The sequence below is a fragment of the Sus scrofa genome, chromosome 8, assembly GCF_000003025.6.
Source record: "Sus scrofa isolate TJ Tabasco breed Duroc chromosome 8, Sscrofa11.1, whole genome shotgun sequence".
Lineage (NCBI taxonomy): Eukaryota > Metazoa > Chordata > Mammalia > Artiodactyla > Suidae > Sus > Sus scrofa.
In genome coordinates, this window is record NC_010450.4 from 110,513,614 (window position 1) to 110,536,653 (window position 23,040).

Here is a 23,040-nt window from a genome sequence, read left to right on the forward strand (position 1 = left end):
GGCATATGGAAGTTCCTATGCCAGGGATCTAATCCGAGCCACAGCTGCGACCAATGCCATGGCAACACCGTGTCCTTAACCTGCTACACCACAGTGGGAACTCCTACTCAGTTGAATTTTGACATAACATTTTAATAGATATGAAGCAGTGTGCTATAAAAATGAAAGTTCTATTGAAACCTACGTAAAAGGTATAGGCCTCATAAACTTGGTTACAGCTGAGCAAAGGTAAACAGGCATGTCTCTAATGGTGTAATTTTGGCATTAACAATACACCGTCTAGCTTTGGCTTTTTCAGTTTATCTGGGAGGTTCATTTGTCATGGAGGGTGAAAGTAGAGTTGGTACAAATTGTTAGACATATCTTTTCAAATGGCACCAATAAGATATACCTAAAGAATTTTTATGGTTCTTAGTCTTCTGAGAATATATATACACATTTAACTTTCATATGGATTTTCAGAAACCCATTCTATGCCAAAGTTGAGGACTGCCTATGTTTATTTTCTTTGATAGGTGCCTCTTTTTTCAAGTTGTAATAGAATATCTTCAGTTTTTCTTGATTTAATGCTGTTTTCTATTTCTGCTTTTTTTTTTTTGGTCTTTTTAAGACCCCCCGTGCGGCATATGGAATTTCCAGGCTAGGGGTCGAATTGGAGCTGCAGCTTCCAGCCACAGCCACAGCCACAGCAAAGTGGGAACCGAGCTGTGTTTGTGACCTACACCACAGCTCACAGCAACACCGGATCCTTAACCCACTGAGTGATGCTGGGGTTGAACGCACATCCTCATGGATACTCGTTGGGTTTGTTAACCATTAAGCCACACCGGGAACTCCCTATTTCTGCCTTTTAATAACCTTATCTATCTAGAATACAGTTGAGAACAAGGAACTAAACAAAAGGCCTTCTGAAAAATTGCTAAGCCTCCTAAGCACTTTAGTTCTTCTACTCAAACAAACAAACATACTGCTTAGGTCCTTGGCATCTGGTTTATTCGCATTCGACCAGTCTTGTTGCAAAAAGACACCTACATATTGTTTAAATTCTGTATGCAAGGTGGCTGTATATGGAATGATTTATGTGAAGGGGCACAAAGAATATTGAGACCCTTCTTATTCTCAGGTGCTTAAACCATATAAAGCATTTATTCAACCAAGAGTAAAGCAGTGTAGAATGAGGAAAGTGTCATAAGGAATTAAAAATGAAGTGCTATGTAGTTCAGGAGAGAGGGAGATTACTTAATTACCTAACTTCCATACCTACAGTGTACATCTGAATGACCAAATTTAGAAGAGGGAAGAACTGGAGTTCTGTCATAGCGCAGTGGTTAATGAATCCGACTAGGAAACATGAAAGCTGAGGGTTCGATCCTTGGCCTTGCTTAGTGGGTTAAGATCTGGCGTTGCCGTGAGCTGTGGTGTAGGTTGCAGACTCGACTCGGATTCCACATTGTGGTGGCTGTGGCGTAGGCCGGTGGCTACAATTCTGATTAGACCCCTGGCCTGGGAACCTCCGTATGCCATGGGAGCAGCCCTGGAAAAGGCAAAAAGACAAAAAACGAAGAAGAGGGAAGAACTGCTATAGGCAGGCATGATGTCAATAATTTAGCAATATTTAACCAGCTATAATGGAAAAAAAATAATTTTAAAAAATTAGCGATATTCTAGAAAGTAGGTGTGTAAACTTAAAATGTCCAGGAGTCACTTAGTGTAAGGTCAACTTTAAGAGGCTTTGAGGACATCATTGAATAATGCAGTAATCAGTGTTGCAAAATGATTCCTAGATTTTAGCATTAGATCTAGGCTCCACATTTTATGACATTTGGGAAGGGGAAGTGACTTGCCTCAGTCTGGTGGGTGTGAGGGGCTCATCCTTGACTCTTTTTTACTCTTTTCCTCACTTTTTCCATCCTTCCCACATGCCATCTCCATCTAATCCATCACCTTATCTTTTTGCCTCCATTTTCTTCAAATTTATATTCCCTTTTCCATCTCAGTGTTCAGTGCCTTGTATCGGACCTTTAGTACCTTTTGCCCGGAATTCTTTCATGGATTCCTGACTCATCTTTCTCCTTCCATTTCTTATCCTTACATCTACATACCGCTTATCCAGCCAGTGGCGACATCTGGCTGAAATGCAAATCTGATGGTGACATTCACCGACTTTATTGCAACACTTTTCATTGCCTTCAGGATGAACTTTGAGCTCCTATCCAGTTCTTTTCTACCACTCCTTATGCTATAATGTTGGGGACTTGACACATTGCCCCCTACTCCCTCCTCATTCTCCCTTAACCTTTAGGAATCACTTCAGACACCATCCCCTTCAGGAAGCTCAGACTAAGACAGGACGTCTTTCACTGTCCATTGATGGATTTTCATTGCATCCTATTGTTGGATTGACTTGCACTATAATTATGTATTTGGCTACCCTGTTTGAATGTGAGGACTTTGACAGACTTTGTTTTATTCGTCTTTGTACACCGCAGACCACATTAGGTGCTCCATTTTAGGGCATATTAGATGTCCAATCAATGTGTGTTGAATGCATACACAGCTATTAGAAATAAAGCTACCTGAACACTAATGGTCAGACAAGGGTTATTCCTCTTAAACTCTTGGTTAGAGAAACTGCCCGTGCATCAGAATCACTTGGGAAGGTTTTAAAAAGCACAGATTTCTTCTGGGCTTCACTCCTGCCCAAATAAATCAGAATATCTTTCTCATATTTTTATGGGGTTTTCCTGGGTGATTCTTACAAGTCAACCTACAAGCTAATCTTAGACTGGAGTTTGTAAATTGTTGCAGTGTTTCTTATCATAGCCTTATCATTAATCTAAGAAGTCAAAGTAACAGATAATAACAGATAATAAAATAATAGATTTTAGAAAGATTTGCCTTCAAGATGGTTAAATTTGTTTTAGTTGTGTTAGTTAAAGGAGTAAATGTTCAGCTCTCCAGAAATCTTTACACAAAGTTCATTCACTAGGATTCTGGAGAGACTTCAATTTTTAATTTTTATTTACATTACTCAAAGTATTTTTTCCTTTTCTAATTTCTTTGAAATGGATTTTATTTTTCATATTAGTTTTCTTTATGTGGCCACTTACTGTCTTTTGCTCCTTTTTTCCATTTATAATTAGGAAAACTCCATTCCTTCATGCCTCAAGTTTCCATTTCTAATGAAATGCATCTCTTCAGCTTTTGCTTGTGAAAGCTCTGGATACCTCCTCATTCCTCTGCTCTGTGGGCTGGTTGAGTCTCTGCAATGTACCTAAACATTTCCATTTACAAGAGAATGGGTCCTGCTTTCATGTCATCATCACATTGAGCCAACTGGTTTCTGTGGGTTGTTAGGGTGCTGTTGAGAAGAGGAACTGGTGTGGGTGGGAATTTGGCTGACTCCACAGTTTTCCATGTGCACCGTGTGCTCCTCATGCTTGAGCTGGAAGCTGGTCTCCATGGGCAGACCTGGGAGCAGGAAGACAGCCACTCTGTGGGTGGTTTTGAAGAAACCTCTTTCGGTTTTTTCGGTACCCAGCTGGTTTTAAGTTTCTGGATCGTTGTGCTAAAACAACCTTCAAGTGTTGCCTTTGATTTAGTAAGATTTCAGGACCGTGTTAAAGATGGCCCTTGGTTTGGAACCTATATTTTGATACCTTTTACACGACAGTTTATCTTCAGCTTTGGTTTTCCAGTAGATACGTTTTATGCACATATTTATTATTTCGGTTTTAATTATGTAATTTGATCTCCCAAGGAAAATTTACACCATTCTCACCCTAATTGTGTGTTTGAGGGAAACAAATCGGTAATCATTTTTGTTCATATTGTGTTTAGAGGGACTTAAGTTACATTCTGGACGAAGGCATGAAATTTTTAAATTTTTTCTAAAATAACTTCCTAAAGTTTATGGCTTTGGGTCACCAAGAATATAGACTAATTTAACATTTATATCTTCTGATACTATTTTTTCTTGTTGTTTTGCTGGCTAGCAACACATACTTGCTTAGGAGATCGTCCTTGTTGTCAGGTGCTTAAAATCTAATAGAGACTATAAAGCATTTACACAACTAAGAACAAGTGTTTTAGAGTTGAGAAAATGTCAAAAAAAATTTAGTAGAACATCTATAGGATCTTCAAAGATTTCTATTCTGATAAAGTATCTTCATTTTGTCTTGTTCTAGATTCATGTAAGGAGAAGAAGGTACTTAGATGTAGAAACTGTATGATTGTTTGTTAACTGGTTACTGTATAGTCCTGAGCATATAAAATGGCACAGTTCTCAGCAATTTTTATGTTAAGTGTTGGTGAAGTGGTTCACTTAGGTTTGGTTTTAAATGAAACATCCTTTACTAAATTTTGCTTGACTTTTTAATTTATCTCCAGGAAAATCTGCATTAAAATCTTGCATTTTAACTTATAACATTAGGTTTCAAGGTTGAAACATTAAACATGTCATTAGTTCAGTTTAAAAATTAAATAAAAAATCAGCTAGGTTTAAAAATACTTTCTCCAAAGTAGTACATATTTAGGTAATATAAAGTAATACCTTTTAAAGTGGCAGTGAGAGCAGCCTTATGGTGTGCTAATATATGTTCCCAATGCTGAAAAAAATTGACAGTTTTACATATATTTAAATTATTTTTTAACATAAAAAATCTTGATAGAAGTTCATTTTAACTATCACATGTAAAAATACAGAGTGAGGTTCACAGGTTGTCATTTAAAAAATTCCTTCAGGTGGAATGATATCCCTCATCATTGTAGCTATTTTGTATTCAAGGACATGGTCCATTATAAACCATTTCTTAGATAATTGGTCTCAACAGACTTCATATTTTTAATATGTACTAACAAATTTTGAATATACTTTTCCTCCCATCAGAACCAAGAGCATGACTATTATCACTTGTGACAATGAGCAGTTAAGTGAGGATGCAAGAGATATCTGTTATGAAGTTAGGGAATATGATATTTTTATATATGCCAGGGCTACACGTAGAATGACAGCTAAGTTCAAAGCTGGGACATTACTTGGTAAAATCATTAGATTTAGTTCATGGGTGAAGAGATGAGGCTCTGCAGTCAGACTGGGTTTTAACCTTGATTCTCTCATTCACTAACAATGTAACCTCAGTCAAGTTTCTAAGTTCTCATTTCCTTGTCTGTAGAGGGGACTAAGGTACCTACATCATTGTGGTAATTACACGAGAAAATACATGATGTCCTTAACATGGTGCTTGGCACACAATAAACACTCTGTGAAAGTTAGTGATATGGTTATCAATAATAAGACATTTTAACAATTTACACTTCAAAATTACAGACCAGTTATTTATATGATATATCTATAGATAGATGATAGACTGTACGTTTGTAAGCTACGAGTGACTTTTTATCAAGTTTCTTTGCTTTTTAAAAATATACTGTGATTTTAAATGTTTTTTTTCCTAAGCAGAAGGCTTAAAAATCTTTTTACTTGGAAACATTCTGATAAAAACCCTTCTTTTACAAAAAAACAAAAAACAAAAAACTAACTTTATTTTACAATTGGATTTATAGGATGGTAGAGCTGCACTTGAGAACATGTCTTCCATCTATTAATTTGCTGATGAGGAGACAGAGTCCTGTAGAATTTAAAGGACTTACTCTAGATTAAAAAAAAAGGGGAAGGAAAATCCATGAATTTGGTCATTGTCTTTTATGGTGGTAGACACGAACCCTTGTGGAAAGAGGAGAAATGAGATGATCATCTGGATAAGAGAGGTCTGATACATTTTCAAAATAAGCTTTACAAATATTTAGCAATGACATTTTCTTTTTATAAATCATGGTTCTTTTGTCTTGGTGTAATTATTAGTGCTCCTTTCACCCTCAGAAGTATCTCATTTGAACAATATATCATATCCTCTTCTAATTTAGCTGTGTTTATACAGGCCAGGCAAGAGTAGCAACCATCTGGTAATTTGTGGATTGGGTAAAAATCAACTTTTTTTTTTCCTTGTTCTAAAACTGGGAAATGGTTGAAATCACTGGACAGTTACTCAACATTTCTCTATCTTGTGCATATAGTCCTGTAGAAAAGAAGTTATTACTTGATGGCTTGGTGTGGATGGAAAGATCTGTTATCCCCGGGAATTATATGCAAAATGGTATGTGTACATTTTTCTGGGAAGTGTGTCCCTATTTTCTAACAGAGTCTGGAGGGCTCTATAATGCTTCAAAAAACTAAGAAACATTGTTTCACCTTATGTTCCATTCTTACTGGCCATTTTGGCCCTGCTACACTTCTTAAATACCAAATCTGTGAAATATAAGAGGAGATTAATTTCAAATGGTGGCCTTTATCATTAAAATGCTTCTGTAAATTTAAAATGACTTAGTGAAAATTGTTAAATTGAGTACTAATTTAATGTAATGTAATTTTCATAATGTTGACAAAAATCACTTGAAGGTGAGGTACCTGATAGGACAGCCCATTTATAGGGAGGGAGGAAAATAATGCTAAACAATGAGTTTCTGAAAATCATTTGCAACCAGAGTAATAGAATTCTTGCCAGTTTTTAACCCAAGATGGCCATCTGATAAGCTTAACTGAATGATTTCACAGGTGAATTTAGTTCAACAAAGTGTATATTGAGATCCACTTTGTGAAATCATTGTATAAGGAGCTATTCAAGGAACATAAATATCCATCGTCCCCATTTTAGGAGAATTTGGTGAGCTTTAAACTGGCGAATGACTAGCTTTTTCTTCACTGTGACTCGACCGTATTCGGACACAATACTTAAAGAAAAATAATTCTGATGGAGGAGGCAAACAGTTAACTAACGTAATGGAATATACAACAAAATAAAGTAAGCGTCAACTGGAGTCTCAAGTAGCATCTGTGGGTCCACGGAGGAGAGGCGGGGTTAGTTGTGACTTCAGGGATCGTGGAGAGTTTCCTGAGCAGACAATGATTTCTTGTGGAGAGCACATGGGTGTACATAACAGACGCAAGCAAATTAATTTGCTATAATTTTTTTTGTTTTTTGTCTTACCGCTTGTCCTCTTTTCTTGCTCTTAATCAAATGATTTTTTTATAGCCCCACTTTTTTTTTTTTTTTGAAGTTGGAAAGGAAAACAATACTGGTTTCTTAAGATGACTAACAACAGAAGAGAACATGCTTTCGGACTGCAGAGCACTCAGCTCCCGAGGATAAAGCGTCTAAATATATACTTAAATCCAAATATAGATGGATAGAAGAGTATCTGTTGTGTTTCAAGGGAACACACTGACCAGTTGAAGAAGGTTTGCTTTTTTCTCTGTTTTTAAAAAAGCCCTGTCAGTTTTTCAAATGATAGCTATTAGGAAAAAAAAAAAAAAAAAAAAAAAAGACAGTTCAATTGCTCAATTTTAAATAACTGCCTAACTTGGGAACAGAATCCCAGGAGAGGACTGGCAGAAATAGCTCGTGCTTTTTTTAGCTGTCTGAATTTTAACTACACAGTCGAAAATGTAATCTATGTAAAATATTCACTCATGTATAGAATTAGAAGACCTAAGTTGTTAAGTCTTCAAAGAATATTTAAATATTCAAACATTAATAATATTACACACAAACACAGGGTTAGAATTATCTAGTTTAGCCAAGTAAATAAAGAGACACAGGCCCCTTCAGGAGAAAAAGAAAAGCTTAATATATACTTCTACCCACATTTAATAAGAAATTTTTTTTTTAGGAAATAATCCTTATTACTATTTATTTAATTCATAAATATTATAAATCTTAAAAAATTTGATCCTAAAGCTAATTTTCTAGTACAAATGATGAAAGCATGTCCGTGCCGGAACTCATCTGTCCAAACTTTCCCATTTCACAGTAGTGGCCCAGGCTTGCTCAAGTCTTTCTTCCATGGGTTATTCAGCCCAGTAGCCTCTCCACTACCTCCCTTTTTTTCATGAATTTTCAGGATTCATGGCAAACCAATAACAACCTGAAATCACCGATGATTATATTCCAAGAAAAGAAGGAGAAATTTTATTTTTTCAGTACATATTCTTCGGCTGTAACTCTGTTAAGTTACAACTCTTTGGATGTACTTGGAAAGGAAAGACAAAAATGGAAATTAATATCAAAATCGTAGTTCTCAAAATAAAGAACAGCTTTATGAAGATGTAATTTACCTACCATAAAATTCATGCTAAAGTGTACAATCCAGTGGTTTTTAGTATGCTCGTTATGTTTTGCGTACATCACTGTTATCTAATTCCAGAACTCTTTCATCTCTTCCTGACAAAACCACATATCTTTCAGCAGTTATTCCCCATCCCTGCCCCCCAACCCTTGCCCAGCCCCTGAAAACCACTAACCTACTCTCTGTCTCTATGGTTTTTCCTCTTCTGAACATTTGATGTAAATAGAACCATATGTACCTTGTGTTTGTGACTTCTTTCACTTAGAATAGTTTTCAAGGTTTGTTCACGTCGAAGAATGGATCCATGCTTCTCTCCTTTTATGGTAGTGTTAGTATTCCATTGCATGGACACAGTATACTTTGTTTAGCCATTAATGGACATCTGAGTTGTTTCATTTTTGGCTATTATGAATGCTATAAAATATTTGTGTACTGCTTTTCATTGTGGATATGTGTTTTAAGTTTTCTTGTTGTATATGCCTAGGAGTGAAATTGATGATCATATGGTAACTCTATGTTTAACATCTTGAGAAACTATCAAACTATTTTCCAAGGTGACTGCATCATTTTACATTCCCACCAGCAATGCATGGGGCTTCCAATTTCTCCACATCTTCCCCAAATTTACTAGTCTTTTTGATTATAGCCTTTCCTGGTAAGTGTGAGGTAAATAGATAGATCACTGTGGCTTTAATGTGCATTTCCGTAATGACTGTTGACATTGAGTTTCCTTTCATGTGCTTATTGGCCATTTATATATCTTCTTTGGAAAAATATTCTTTTTTGCCTGTTTTTAAATATTGGATCATTATTTTTTAACTGTTGATTTGTAAAAGTTCTTGATGTTTTCTGGATATAAGACCTTTATCAGATACATGATTTGCAATTATTTTCTCCCATTTTGTGGGCTGTCTTTTACTTCCTTGGTGATGTGCTTTGAAACACAAAGGTTTTGAATTTTGATGAAATCCACAATCTATTTTTAATTTTGTTGGTTGTGTTTTTGATGTCATATCCAAGAAACCATTGCATTACCCAAAGTCATGACAATTTACTCCTCTCTCGAGAGTTTTTTGTTTTATTTCTTCCATTTAGATATATCATCTACTTACAGTGAACTTTTGTGTATGATTTGGGGTAGGAGTCCAGATTAATTCTTTTTTTTTCCTTTATTTTTAAAAAATTTTTTTGAGGGGTGTGCACATATTCCATAATTATTTTTAATTACAGCAATAATAAAAACTCCATTAATTAAGCAAATCAGATTAATTCTTTTGCAGGTGGATATTCAGTGGTCTCAGTATCATTTATTGAAAAAATATTCTTTCACCACTGAATGATCTTGGTACCAATGTTAAAAATAAACTTATTATGAATTTCATAGTTTATTTCTGGGCTTTCAATTCTTTTTCATTGATATATATATTTCTATACTTTTTTTTTCTTTTTGGCCACAACTGTAGCATGTGGAAGTTCCCAGGCCAGGGACCGAACCCACACATAGCAGCCACCTGAGCTGCTACAGTGACAATGCCATATCCTTAACCTGCTGGGCCACAAGGAAACTCCGTATATTTCTATCCTTGTGCTATTGCCACATTGTCTTGATTACCATAGCTTTGTGGTAATTTTTGAAATCAGAAAGTGTGAGTCCTCCAGCTTTTTCTTTTTCCAGGTTGTTTTGGCTATTCTGGGCCACTCACATTTCCATATGAATTTTAGGATCAGCTTGCCAATTTCTGCAACAAGAGCAAAAGACAGCTAAGAATTCTCAATATTACTGAGGAATAGTTTGTTATAAAAACTAGGCAACAAAGAGACTACAAAGAGGAAAACCAGCCATTAATCTTAATCAACAATCTAGGAAGTATACAAATACATCAATTATCAACTTATTGCCTCTCAGCTCCAAATTTGTTCCTCAGGAGTTCCCTGGTGGCCCAGTGGTTAAGGATCCTCGGTTGTCACTGCTGTGGCATGGATTCAATACTTCCCCCGGGAACTTCTGCATTCCATGGACAGAGCACCTCCCCAAAGAAACAATTTTGTTCCTCACTATATGCTCTTTGATAATGGACAGAATTCCTTTAAGTCCCTCCTCTTTACAGTGAGCATGATGCCATGCTTTCTCAGTAGAGGCTGTTGGAAGAATGGTTCTGGCTGTTTCTAGTGATTGCATGGTGAGTAGGTAGAGTGGGTGTGAGGACATCTGGTGGAGCTCTGCTTTAGCCACCTGCCTAGAACGTGTGGTCACTGGTGACCTTGTAGCCTCAGTCTAGCCTGGCAGTAAGCTTCCCACAGCACTCCCTTCTTTGACCTGGACGTTAGATTTTCACAGGTTTACCTGCCCATATGAGTGCCTTCATGCCCCATGCAGTACCACCTGTGGATTGCTGGGACCCTGGAGCTTTCACTGAGCCATTGCTTCCTCTTCCTGCCCCTGTGGCCTGGCTGCCCCAAGGCACCCATTCCCTCTACTTAACCACTTCTCTGGTTGCTACTTAGCCATCCTTGGCCTACACTCTGGAGGGATGCCTTCTGCTGTCCTATGGAACCCAATCAGCTCCGTCTAGAGCAAATCTGTACCTTCTTTAGTGAGGTCTGAACCTTGGGGAGGGGAACCCCTCCAACTTTGTTCTTCCTTGGCTTGCGCTCCCTCAGTCCTAGAGTACTACAAAGTTTCCTCATACCTGTTCCTACACATCAGAATTCATTCATTCATTATATTACATATCCTCTGTTTAACCCACTGTGTGATTGGGCCAACACCAAAGCAACAAATAGCATTTGTAAGTCGGAATACAATTAAGTAGTATCTTAAGAGATCTGAATGTGAGATAAATATTTGTAACTCACAGTCTTGATGGGATCAGGAATGATTTAATGAGGGAGAACAATTAGAGATGAATTTTGCAGGATGGATGAGGATTTTCTCTGAATTTGCTATTACAGAGCTTGTATTTTTAAGGTGGTTGCCTCAGATCTCCATTTCAAGGGTAAAAGCATCTAAAGACTGAATTGTACTGTTTGTCGCAAACAGCTGTCCTTTACTCCTAACTGACAAGCCTGCCAGGTTTTACTGCTGGTCTGGGTGGAGTTTTACTGCTAATGGAGGTATTAGAGATAATCAGAAGAGATGCTTGGGCCTGCGTAGGTAAACTGTCTCCCTACCCCCAGGAGGTTTTTAAATGGCATCATCTCATTAAAATTACTTAACCAAATGTTTAAAAGAAAGGCTTTGGTGGAATCTTCAGTATGATTAGAAATGAACACTCACCGTCAAATGTACCAATGGATTTCTTCTCCAAATGTTTTTATACTGTTGGGTAGATGTGGCCTATGTTTTGGAAGGATCCTTTCCTTTGAAGTAGTCATAACACTGTTTATTTCCTATATGAGTGCCAAGTACACATTGCTTTTCATTTCCCTTTTTGCTTGCCAAAGCCTTTTAATTTCCCTTCCTCTCCTCACAAATATCTAATAAATAATTATGATTTGTAGAGCCATTCAAAGCATGGTCTCTGCACCTGCAGAATCACCATCATTTGGAGACTTACTAGAAAAACAAATTCTTAGGCCCCACCTTGAATCAGAATCTCAGAGGTGGAGGGCCCGAATATGTTTTAACTAGCTCTCTAGGTGATTTTTATAGACACTGAAATTGAAGAAGATCCAATTAAAATTTTACTGATTACCTTTCACTTGAGACACATTCTAGAGTTTAAAAAGGATCTGGACTATTAAGAGTCATTTGATCAATTCAAATCAGGTGTGTCTCCAACATCCCTGATAGATTGGCATCCAACTTCTGCTTGAAAAATTTTTGAGTGCTTACCACCACATAAGGTAATGACATTTGGGGACAGTTCTAATTATTGGAAATTGCTCTTAATTATGCATTTAACCCACACTGAATTAATTATATCTTTTGCTCACTGTTCCCGATCTTCCTCCTGAGGCACATGAAATGGTTTCTTTTATACAGCCCAGATGTTTAGATATTCGAGACAGCTGTTGGCTTTCTCCTAAGGGTTTTCTTCCCAAGAGGGAACACCTTTAGTCCCTTTACTTTCTGCACTTGATAATACCTTTTGGATCCTTCCCTCTTAGAATGACATATTAATATGCTGCTTAAAATATCACCTCCAGAATCAAATATAATGTGCTCCATGGACTCTGTCAAAGGAAAGCTATTACAAGACTGTTCTGTATCCTGTAGAAAGTAAACCATCCTTTCAGGCTTTAGAAAGTTGAATACCAAGCCTGATTTTATCACTATGGATATACATAGGTTACTCAGTTTCTGTGGATTTAGTTTTATTTAACCGCAAATAGTGATTACTATGTGGCACTTAAACTTGAGGAAATGCTAATGTTTTGGGAATAAGCATGTCTAGTAGAGTTATTGAAAATAATTGAAATGGAGTTGTTAAAAAGGCAGGAAGGGGAGTTCCCGTCGTGGCGCAGTGGTTAACGAATCCGACTAGGAACCATGAGGTTGCGGGTTCGGTCCCTGCCCTTGCTCAGTGGGTTAACGATCCGGCATTGCCGTGAGCTGTGGTGTAGGTTGCAGACGCGGCTCGGATCCCACGTTGCTGTGGCTCTGGCATAGGCCGGTGGCTACAGCTCCGATTCGACCCCTAGCCTGGGAACCTCCATATGCCGTGGGAGCGGCCCAAGAAATAGCAACAACAACGACAAAAAAAAAAAAAAAAAAAAAAAAAAGGCAGGAAGGGAACCAGTAGAAAGTGCCTACACAGATATGATTCCCTCTCTTGACAGGTGTATCCTATGAGCTCAGCTTGGACAAGTCACAGGAGCCTGGGCTGGGCTCCAAGGCAGGATGTTTCTTACACAAGGGACCAGAGTTCTCTGTAGGGAGTCAGTAGATAATTAGGAGATGCGGTGTTCTGATGGTGTGCAAGGTGTAAAAATTAATAAACGGAAACTTCAATTAAAATAGAGCCAGGAGGCCTCTCAAATGCTGTAAGGATAGCGGAGCTCAACAGGAAGAAAAATGACAAGTCTTTTTGCCTGGCAAGAGCTCAGCCAATGAGAGACTGCCATAACTCAGCCAATGAAAAGCCGCTATACTTTGAACTCTCAGGTCCTCTAATTCACACTGTTTATTATAGCCTTCCTCTTCCCCTCTTTAAAAGAGTTCTCCTCTCTGCCTTGCGGGTGACTTGCGTGTGGTTCACTATGGCTGTGGACCCTGAATTGCAATTCCTTGTTGATCCCTAGTAAACACATTTTTGCAGAAGAAATAACTGGTAGTCTATTGGTTTTTATGTCAACATTTTGGTGGCTGGTATGGGGATCCTTGATAACTCTGAGGCTGGTAAGCAAACAGATGTGATACTTAGACTGAGCTCATTTTTGCTCAATGTTTTTCTTGAAGACCCTGGGGTTTGAGAGTATCCTTTCTCCTGGATTCTAGACTCTGCCCTCTTTATGTTTTGAAGCTCTCCAGGTTTTATTTAGGATCAATTTTAAGGCTTCATCCTTTCTGATTAAGTCCCTGTACAGTATACAAGTGCTCACTTGACACTTTGGCCTGATTTTTGAAATTGGGCAGTTCCAACTGAAACTTTGTTAGCCTTCAGCACGATTCTTTTTGCACTAGGGGCTATTCTATTGGAATTGTGCTTGTTAAGCCTTTGGTCTGACTGTCTTGACATTAGGCTGTTTCGTGAGAACTGTGCTGTGCAGGTTTAGCCTGGCTTTTTTGGGGGACCAGACTGTTCCCTTAGGACTGGCTGGTATCAGGCCTGAAAGTTATTTGAGCTATTTGAACTGTTTGAGCTGCTTAGACTGTTTGAAAATTATTCTCTTGCTTAGGGAAAAACCTCTGAGAAATGAGACCCACTTATCTAAATATGTTGAGGGTACTCTCCCCTACAGGGACCCTGGCCCGTTTTCTGTTTAAAAACCATGGCTCTTCCTTATGTTTATTTCTAGCTAAATGGGCTGACCTAACCAAAAGCAATTTATAACATCATTGGCTGTTATGGGGAAATTTTGAAACCCCTCAAACTCACTTTTCTTAAAACCAAATTGGCTACCATAGCTCTAAAATTCCCCAAACTGAACAGAATTGCTATTTTGATTGGTGTTTTGAGGCTTCCGAATATTATCCGGAGCTAACATTACCTCTGTATAAAATAAGATTTTAAGATGAACTGAGGCAAACAAATAATTAAAGAAAGGTAAGGGCTTCTGAAGCCTGATCTGCTCGTCCCTGGCTCCTTTTCCCAGGCTCTGCCTCTGGTGCTATCTTCCTCCCTTTCTTCTATGCCACCTTCATCTCCTCTGTAGCCTCAGTTCCTCCTTATTAAGTCTCTTGTCAAACCGCCCCTTTTCTCTGAAACTCTCCCCACTGACTTTTCCTTTGAACCTATCAGAACCTGTCCCTTTAAAATTAAGCCTTCTGAGGATTCAGAGGCTAAATACTTTATTTCTCATATTCCCTGGACTAAAGCTGAACTGCAAGCCATAGTCAAAAACTAAGATAGATTTCGCGGTGTCCTAAGTTTCCCCAAATCCCAAACTAAGTGCCAACCGCCAGGTTTCCTGGGCTACTTGCTTATCACTAATATTGGATTGCAGATTTCTCTCTAATGGCCAAATCTCTTTATATATTTACTAAAGAACAACAACCCTGACCCAATTTTATGGGAAGAACTAGATGATATAGCCTTTAAGACCTTAAAGGAGAGTTCAATGAACCACATTTCCTTTGGCATTCCAATTACCAGATTCATTTTTTCCTTTTTGTAATGAAAATGAAGGGAATACCCTGGGGCTACTCACTCAAAAGCATAGGGACCACCGCTGACCTATAGGGTATTATAGCCAGCAACTGGACCCTGGGGCACAGGGATAATCCCCTTGCCTTAGAGGCATTACTGTCACTGCTCTTTTGGTTAAGGCCACCGAGGAAATCAGTACGAGATCCCTTTAATTATTTTTGTACCTCTTGCAGCAGAAGCTCTCCTGAATTCTCATCACACTCAACAGTTCTTAGCTGCCTCACCTCCTATGAAGTCCTTTTGTTAACTGCTCCTCACATTACTCTTTACATTGTAGTAACTTTTAACTCGAATCCATTTCTTCTCATCTCTTCTCAGAAGAAACACAGGATTAGAGTTAAGCAATTAACAGTTGCTTAACGCTGACTGTTGACCTCCTAACTCCTGTGATGATCTGCAAGAATTCTGGGTAGTGCTGACTTCTCATGGTTCACTGATGGTTCTTCTTTAAAGGGTAACCCTACTGTGCTAGGTACGCTATTTTTACTTCTTTTAATATTGTTGAGGCAGCATCTTTACTTGTGCTTACTTTGGCTTAACAGGCCAAATTACACACTCTTTACGTAGATTTGTGCTTTAGTCAAGAACAAAACTGTCAATATTTACAGTGATAGTAGGTATGCTTTTGGAATAGTTTATGGTTCTGGAAGCAATGTGGCTTCCTTACTTCCAGTGGAAATAAAATTTAAAATGGCCCCTATGCTCAGGAATTATTAGATACAATATTGTAGCTGCCACTGTAGGTAATATTAAGATTCTGAGGCATTCTAAACTTGACTCTCTGAGGCTGAGGGAAATCACTTTGCTGATATTTCTGTAAGGAATGCTGCCATAAAGGAAACAATAGCAGCCAAACTTTGCTGTGGTCCAAAGGGGTATTTTCCCAAATGATACCTTAGAAAAACTGGCTAGAGATGCCTAACAATTGGCCTCAAAAGGGAAAAACAAGATTGGAAATTCAGTAATTGAAGTCTGATAAAAAAAAGAGAAAGCTCTGGTCTTTTGCTCATTTTTTAATTGGGTTGTTTGTTTTTTTGATGTTGAGTTCTATGAGTGGTTTATACATGTTGAATATTAACCCCATCAGTCATATCATTAATGTATAGAAATGTAACAGATTTTTGTGTATTAATTTTGTATCCTGTAACTTTACCAAATTCATTGATGAGCTCTGATAGTTTTCTGGTGGCATCTTTAGGATCATCACTGTATAGCATTATGTCATCTGCAAATAGTTGACAGTATTTCTTCTTCCTTCCAGTTTGGCTTCTTTTTATTTCTATTTTGTCTGATTGCTGTGGCTGGGACTTACAAAACTATGTTGAATGAGAGTAGTCATTCTTGTCTTGTTCCTAATCTTAGAGGAAATGCTTTCAGCTTTTTTATACTGTTGTGTATAATGTTACCTTGGATTTGTCATATATGGCCTTTATTACACTGAGATATGTTCCCTCTATACTTGATTTCTGGAGAGTTTTTTTAAATCATAAATGAATGTTGAATTTTGTCAACATACTTCCCCAGAAGACATACTGGTTGCCAACAGGCGCATGAAAAGATTCTCAACATTACTCACCAGAGAAATGCAAATTAAAACCACAATGAAATATCACCTCACATCTGTCAGAATGGCTATCATCAAAAAGAATACAAATTACAAATGTTGGTAAGAATGTGAGGAAGAGGGAGCCCTCATACACTATTTGTGGGAATGTGAATTGGTGTAGCCACTATGAAAAACAGTATGGAGATTTCTCAAAAAAACTAAAAATAGAACCATTAATATAATCTACTAATTCCACTCCTAGGTTTTTATCCCAAGAAAGAAAGAAAAGAAAAGAAAGGAAAAGAAAGGAAGAAAAGAAAACACTAATTCAAAAAGAAATATGCATCCCAATGTTAATAGCAGCATTATTTACAATTGCCAAGATATGGAAGTAAACCAAGATGAAGGTGTGGTATATATACATATAATGGAATTATGGGACTTAGCCATAAAAAAGAAAAATTTTGCCATTTACAACAATGTGGATGGACTTGGAGGGTATTATGCTAAGTGAAATAAATCAAAGACAAATACTGTATGATATCACTTATATGTGGAATCTAGAAAATAAGACACACTGTTGAATATAACAAAAAAGAAACAGACACTAGAGAACAAACTAGTAGTAGTTACTAGTGGAGAGAAGGAGGAGAAAGACGCAGATAGAGAACTGAAAGGTACAAACTACTATGTATAAAATAAATAAGCTACAGGATGTATTATATAACACAGGGAATATAGCCAATATTTTGTAACATCTGTAAGTGGAACACGACATTTAAAAATTGTGAATCACTATTTTGTACACTGGTAACTTATGTAATATTGTATATCAACTATACCACAATCAAAAATTTTTTGAAAATTCCTCTTTAAAAAAAAAGCAGAAAAAGAAAATGGATGGCTATTAAAAGGAATATAGAGTTAAAAGAAAGGGAGATAAAGCTCTCATTTGGACCAAATAACAACCTAGTCTTACTGGAGACTCAGAAAGGGAGATAAAGCTCTCATTTGGACCAAATAACAACCTAGTCTTACTGGAGACTCTATCATTCCTACTCCAGCTGTTGTACATGCATTAAACCACTGGTCTGCTGACAAGGTGATAGCACTCATCCATCAATATAGGTGGGGAAACATTAACAAGTCTACAAAAAGTGCCTACCTCACTGATCCCATTTGTCTGAAGTACAACTCAGGGAAGCCTATTTGTACTGCTCCTGAACATTTCAAAGTGCCTAATGGACCATTCAGGGTCTGGTAAATGGATTTCATACAACCTCCTCTGTCTCATGGGTATAAATATATCTTAGTCTTAGTCTGTATGTTTTCATGCTGGACTGAAGCCTTCCCTTGCAGACAGGTTACTGCCTCTTCTGTGGCTAAAGTCCTTTGGAAAAGATTACCCCTACTCCTGCCACTTGAACTTCGTAACAGGCAACTTCATTATGATCCATTTTACTTGTCAGGTACTTTGAAAAGTCTGCTCTTAGGCTGGTTTTACAACACTTTCACTGTGTTGTCACCCTCAGTCCTCTGGTTTAGTTTCATACATGAACAGCGCTATTAAAACTCAATTAGCAAATTTGTAGAGCACCTCCAAATACTTTGGCCAAAAACATTGCCATTGGTCCTTTAAAATCTTAGACTCAACCCTTTTGGAACTCATAAACTCTCACCCTTTGAGACAATCACAGGATGCCCCATGCTCTTGGCTCCTGCCCCTTTTGACCCCAACAGATACCAAGTTGACATACTTCAATATTGCTAAGGCCTAAATGTGTCTATTGAAAATAACCATGTTTTGGTAAAGCAGTCTTTTCACAGTGTGCTCTCAGGAGATGAAGACCTTAAGCTTCACACTTTGAAAACTGGAGATTTTGTCTATTGGAAAGGACACCTCCAGAGGAACTCTCTTCAGTTTCACTGGAAAGGCCGCTATTAGGTATTGCTAACCAACCCTAGTGCTGGCAAGCTCTAGGGAGTAGACTCTTGGATTCATGTGACACACCTAAAGAAAATGCTGAACTCTGACTAGACCTATACATCAGCTGGTGACATGAAAGTAAAGATTTCCTGGAATTAAAGCAGATGACACCCGATGATACAGCTTTTTCAAGATATCCAGACCAGGACGGTTGGAAGTTTGTCTGCTATACCATTGATGATGACATAATGCTTCAGATGATCTCCGATGTCTATGACCTTGCTAACATATAAACATCAGATTAAAAAGTACATCAGAATTCTCCCTCCTATTCCTCTTTGTTACTCAAGTATGACCTCAAGAGGTTTCCCATCTATGTACTCTCCCTCCTATGTGGAACACTAAACCCAGGAAAGGTCCTTCCTGGCATTGAGGAACAAAAAGCCATTAAAAACTGGAAAACCTAACTCTTGATCAGCAATGCTTTCAGAGACAAAGAGAGAGAGAGAAAGAGGAATCTTGATCAAAAGAAGGACATGTAAAAATTAATAAACAGAATCTTCAATTAAAGTATATGGGGGGGCAGAAGGAGGAGCTCTCATGCTTTAGGATGATAGTGGAGCCTAACAGGAAAGAAAGCCACTTCCTCTTCTTGCCTGGCAAGAGCTCAACCAATGAGACTGTCACAATTTAGTCAATGAAATGCCACTATACTAACTCAATTTCTCTAACAGACTCTTTCCTTACTATAACCCTCCCACTTCCTCTTCCCCTCTTTAAAAGAGTTCTCATCTCCTCATTGTTGGAGGGTGGTGGGAGGGTACTCAAATGTGGCTCACCAGGTTTGCGGAACCCACACTGCAATTCTTTGTTGATCCTGAGTACACCCATTTTTGCTGGAGGAGAAACTAGAAGTCTCTTTGTTTTAGGTCAATACAGTTCAGAGTGGGAATACAGTCCAAAACCGGGTCTCACTGACCTGTGTGAAAATAGGTTGCTGGTGAAGGAGAGATGACCCTGGCTCAACAGCAATGTACTGTGTTGAGCAATGTCTCTCCATGCTTGTTTCTGTGGGTATGCTGGATACCTTTAAAGAGCAGAAGATGAGTGAAGGATTAAAGACCCAGGAAGACAAAATTCCAAAAAGTGACTGGCAGAGTCAAATAATAAAGTAAACAAACAAACAAACAAAAACAAACAAAAAAACCCCAAAACAAAATAAGCTAGGGAAGAAAGATGTTCAACCAGATAGGCTGCTTTTGTTGTAAGTGATAGAAAATAGAATTTTAACTGGCTTAGAAAAAAAAGGATTTATTTGTTCAAATAACTTCTTCAAGAATGCTTCATCAGGATTCTAGATCTTTCTTTGAGATTCTCTGGACTTCCCCACCCTCCTTGTGCTTGGTTTATCCTCAGCTTGACTTTTCTCATGACTGCTAGAGGCCACTGGGTCACTTTCTGAAAAAGAGAGCATTTGCATCCTAAACCACTGATGGAAAGTCCTGACCTTCACCTTGACTGGATCACATTTAGACCAGTAGCTAGGGGGAATGCTTTGCACTAGAAAAGAGATAGGCTAATTGATTTTTCAATCCCTTCCAAATCCAATGATTAAATAGTGGGAGAAGAGTGGTTCACCATTTGAGGAAACTACAGCTCCAGGCTGCCGTTGTCCTCGTGCCTAGAGACGTAGGCTAAAAGAATACAGGTTTCCCTTGCTGTCAGAAAGTAGAGCTTTCCTAAGAAATCTTTCCCGACATGAAATGGTGTAAAGTGGAGAAGCAATTATTTTAGGATATATCTTGCTAATGGATGCACTGAATAAATTGAGATATGGCACAGCTGCTCAATGACACAGCTCAAATCTTTGGAGGCTTAATGCTGAGCAGCTGCTTGTAGTTCCTAGGGAAGGAGTTCGGCAGGGCCCCTCTCACTGCCCAGGGTGTTCACTACCTTTGTAACAGCTTGCTGCCAAGCAAACCCTGAATGCTATTTTCACTTTTTGCTTTTTTTTCATAGAAGCAAAAATCCTCTCTGGATTTCTTTTGGTCAACAAAAACAGGTACTGATGTAGGCCTTTCATAAAAGCGAGGTGGCATAAAGTAAACTTTCAAAAAGTACCTGTATACCTCTTTCTTGCTCCTCCTAGTGAAAGTTCTAGGTAGGGCTCTGGATTGGTTCATTTGCCTTTTCAGAACCAGTCTCAGAGATAAGAGGGTGAAATGCTCTGATTGGAGGGCCAAGGTTGTGTGTTTGCAGCGGTAGGGAGGTGGGAAGAGTCAGCACATTGTAAACCATATGGAATGAATTCTCCATTGTACCATAGTTTGTTCCAACTGGTTTGCCTGGTTAATGGTAGTAATAGCATTTTTATAAAATATTCTCCATCTTCTGCTCTAGAGAATACTTCTATTTTCATTTTCATCCTTTGTAGAACTTCTTTTTTTAGGGCCGCACCTGCAGCATATGGAGGTTCCTAGGCTAGGGGTCCAATCGGAGCTACACCTGCCAGCCTATGCCACAGCCACCACAATGCAGGATCCAAGCTGCATCTGCGACGCACACCACAGCTCACAGCAATGCTGGATCCTTAACCCACTGATCGAGGCCAGGGATCAAACCTGCAACCTCATGGTTGCTAGTAGGGTTCATTTTGGCTGTGCCACAAAGGGAATTCCTAGAACTTCTTATATGTAAAATTTTATTTTATTTTTAAAACTTATCTGTAGACTTGGATTTTTAAAAAATCGTCGTTTCATTCTTATATAAAGGATCAGTGACTTTTTTTTATCGGTAATCTATAAATTACTCCAAGCAGTTGCTTTTTTTTTTTTTTTTTAAAGGAGTTTCTCTTCAAGACTTATTACTAGTCCAATCATGAGTTTTCAGAAGTGTGCTAGAGCTAGCTCTTTCTGGCTCTCTAGAGTTAATAGCTAAACATTCAGGAATTTTGTGAGCTGGTTGTTAAGTCATCAGTACCTTGCAACAGGCCAAGGGGAAATATTTACACCATGGAAACACGAAATGATTCAATGATTCAGGATCTCCCTCTGCCCCCTGCCCTCCACAAGATACTTAGCCCCTTGTGGCTGGTAAAATACTGGTCTTATATCAAAACATATCATTATAAAATGTTTTTCTTGTGTTACAGTTCATCCTCCAGGGGGTAAACTTTAATTCCAGTTTGCAAATTCAGTCTGCATTGTTATATAGAAGCTCTAACATTTGTATTTGAGGAGTTAAAAGAATAAAATTATCAGGAGATTAAGTACCTTTCTCACATAATATTGAGTCCATTACATTTTTTCCCTATTTCAAAACCCGAAAGTCTTAAGAAAATAGAAAGATGAGCCAAAAATTGGGGTAACATATTTGCAAATAATACATCTGGTAAAGTATTTGCATCTGGACTACATAAAGAACACATACAACTCAGTAATCAGGCAACAAATCACCCAATTTAGAAAGGGGCAAGAGATATGAATAGATATTCTACAAAGAAGATATATTAATGTATAAAAAGCATTGTGAAGAGATGCTGGATATTATTAGTCATTAGGAAAATGCAACCTAATTCCATAAGGAGTATTAATACATACCCATTAATAGACCTGTAATAAAAAAAGACTAACAATGTCAAGTTTTTGTGAGGATATGTAAAAATTGGAACTCTTATCTATTGATGGGAATGCAAAAAAAAAAAAAGGTACACCTACTTGGGAAACAGTTTGGTGGTTCTTCATAAAGTTAAACATAGAATTACCATATGACCCTAGCAGTTAGAGAATTGGAAATTTGTGTTCACAGGAAAATTTGCATATGAAGGAGTTCCTGTTGTGGCTCAGTGGCAACTAACCTGTCTAGCATCTATGAGGACCTAGGTTCATCCCTGGACCTGCTCAGTGGGTTAAGGATTCGGCGTTGCCCTCAGCTGCAATGTTGGTTGCAGGCATGGCTTGGATCTGGCGTTGCTGTGGTTGTGGCGTAGGCCGGCAGCTACAGCTCTGATTTGACCCTAGCCTGGGAACTTCCTTATGCTGCGGGTGTGGTCCTAAAAAGACGAAAAAAATTGTATATGAATATTCATAGCAACATTGTTTATAATAGTCAAAAAAGAGGAAACAACCGAAAAGTCCAATAAGTGATGAATGGACAAACAAAATTACCTATGCAATGGAATATTATTTAGCAATAAAAAGGAATAGGTATTGATACATGCTACGATATGGATGACTTTTAAAACATTGTTAAGTGAAAGAAGTCAAACATAGAAGACTTTATATTGTGTCCTTTTACTTATAAGAAATCTTAAGAAAAGATAAATCTTCGGGGGCAAAAAATAAATCTTTATTGCCTGGGTCTGAGAATAGGAATGGGAGTGACTGCAAATAGGCACTAAGGAATTTTGAGGAGTGTGGAAATGTTTTTAAATTAGATTGTGATGTTTGTTGCACAGCTCTATAAACTTACTAGAAAATCATTGTATACTTAAACTGGGCATATTTTATAATATATAAATTAAAACTCAAGCTGTTTTTTTGATTGTTTGTTTTGTTTTGTCCTTTTAGGGC

At 37.9% G+C, this 23,040-nt stretch overlaps 1 long non-coding RNA gene across 15 annotated transcripts in view; it reads left to right on the top strand.

The window, feature by feature from the left end:
* LOC102158976 overlaps positions 1-23,040 on the top strand; it is a 977,225-nt gene that overhangs the window by 62,943 nt on the left and 891,242 nt on the right. For 2 of the 15 annotated variants that reach the window (XR_002346444.1, XR_002346445.1), the window contains exon 1: positions 1,505-6,155. The exons of 12 other annotated variants lie outside the window; for them this stretch is intronic. This is a non-coding gene — a long non-coding RNA (uncharacterized LOC102158976). Of the gene's footprint in view, positions 1-1,504; positions 6,156-12,906; positions 15,469-23,040 lie in introns of those variants that run through there. One more of the 15 variants, XR_002346450.1, reaches the window with a different exon arrangement.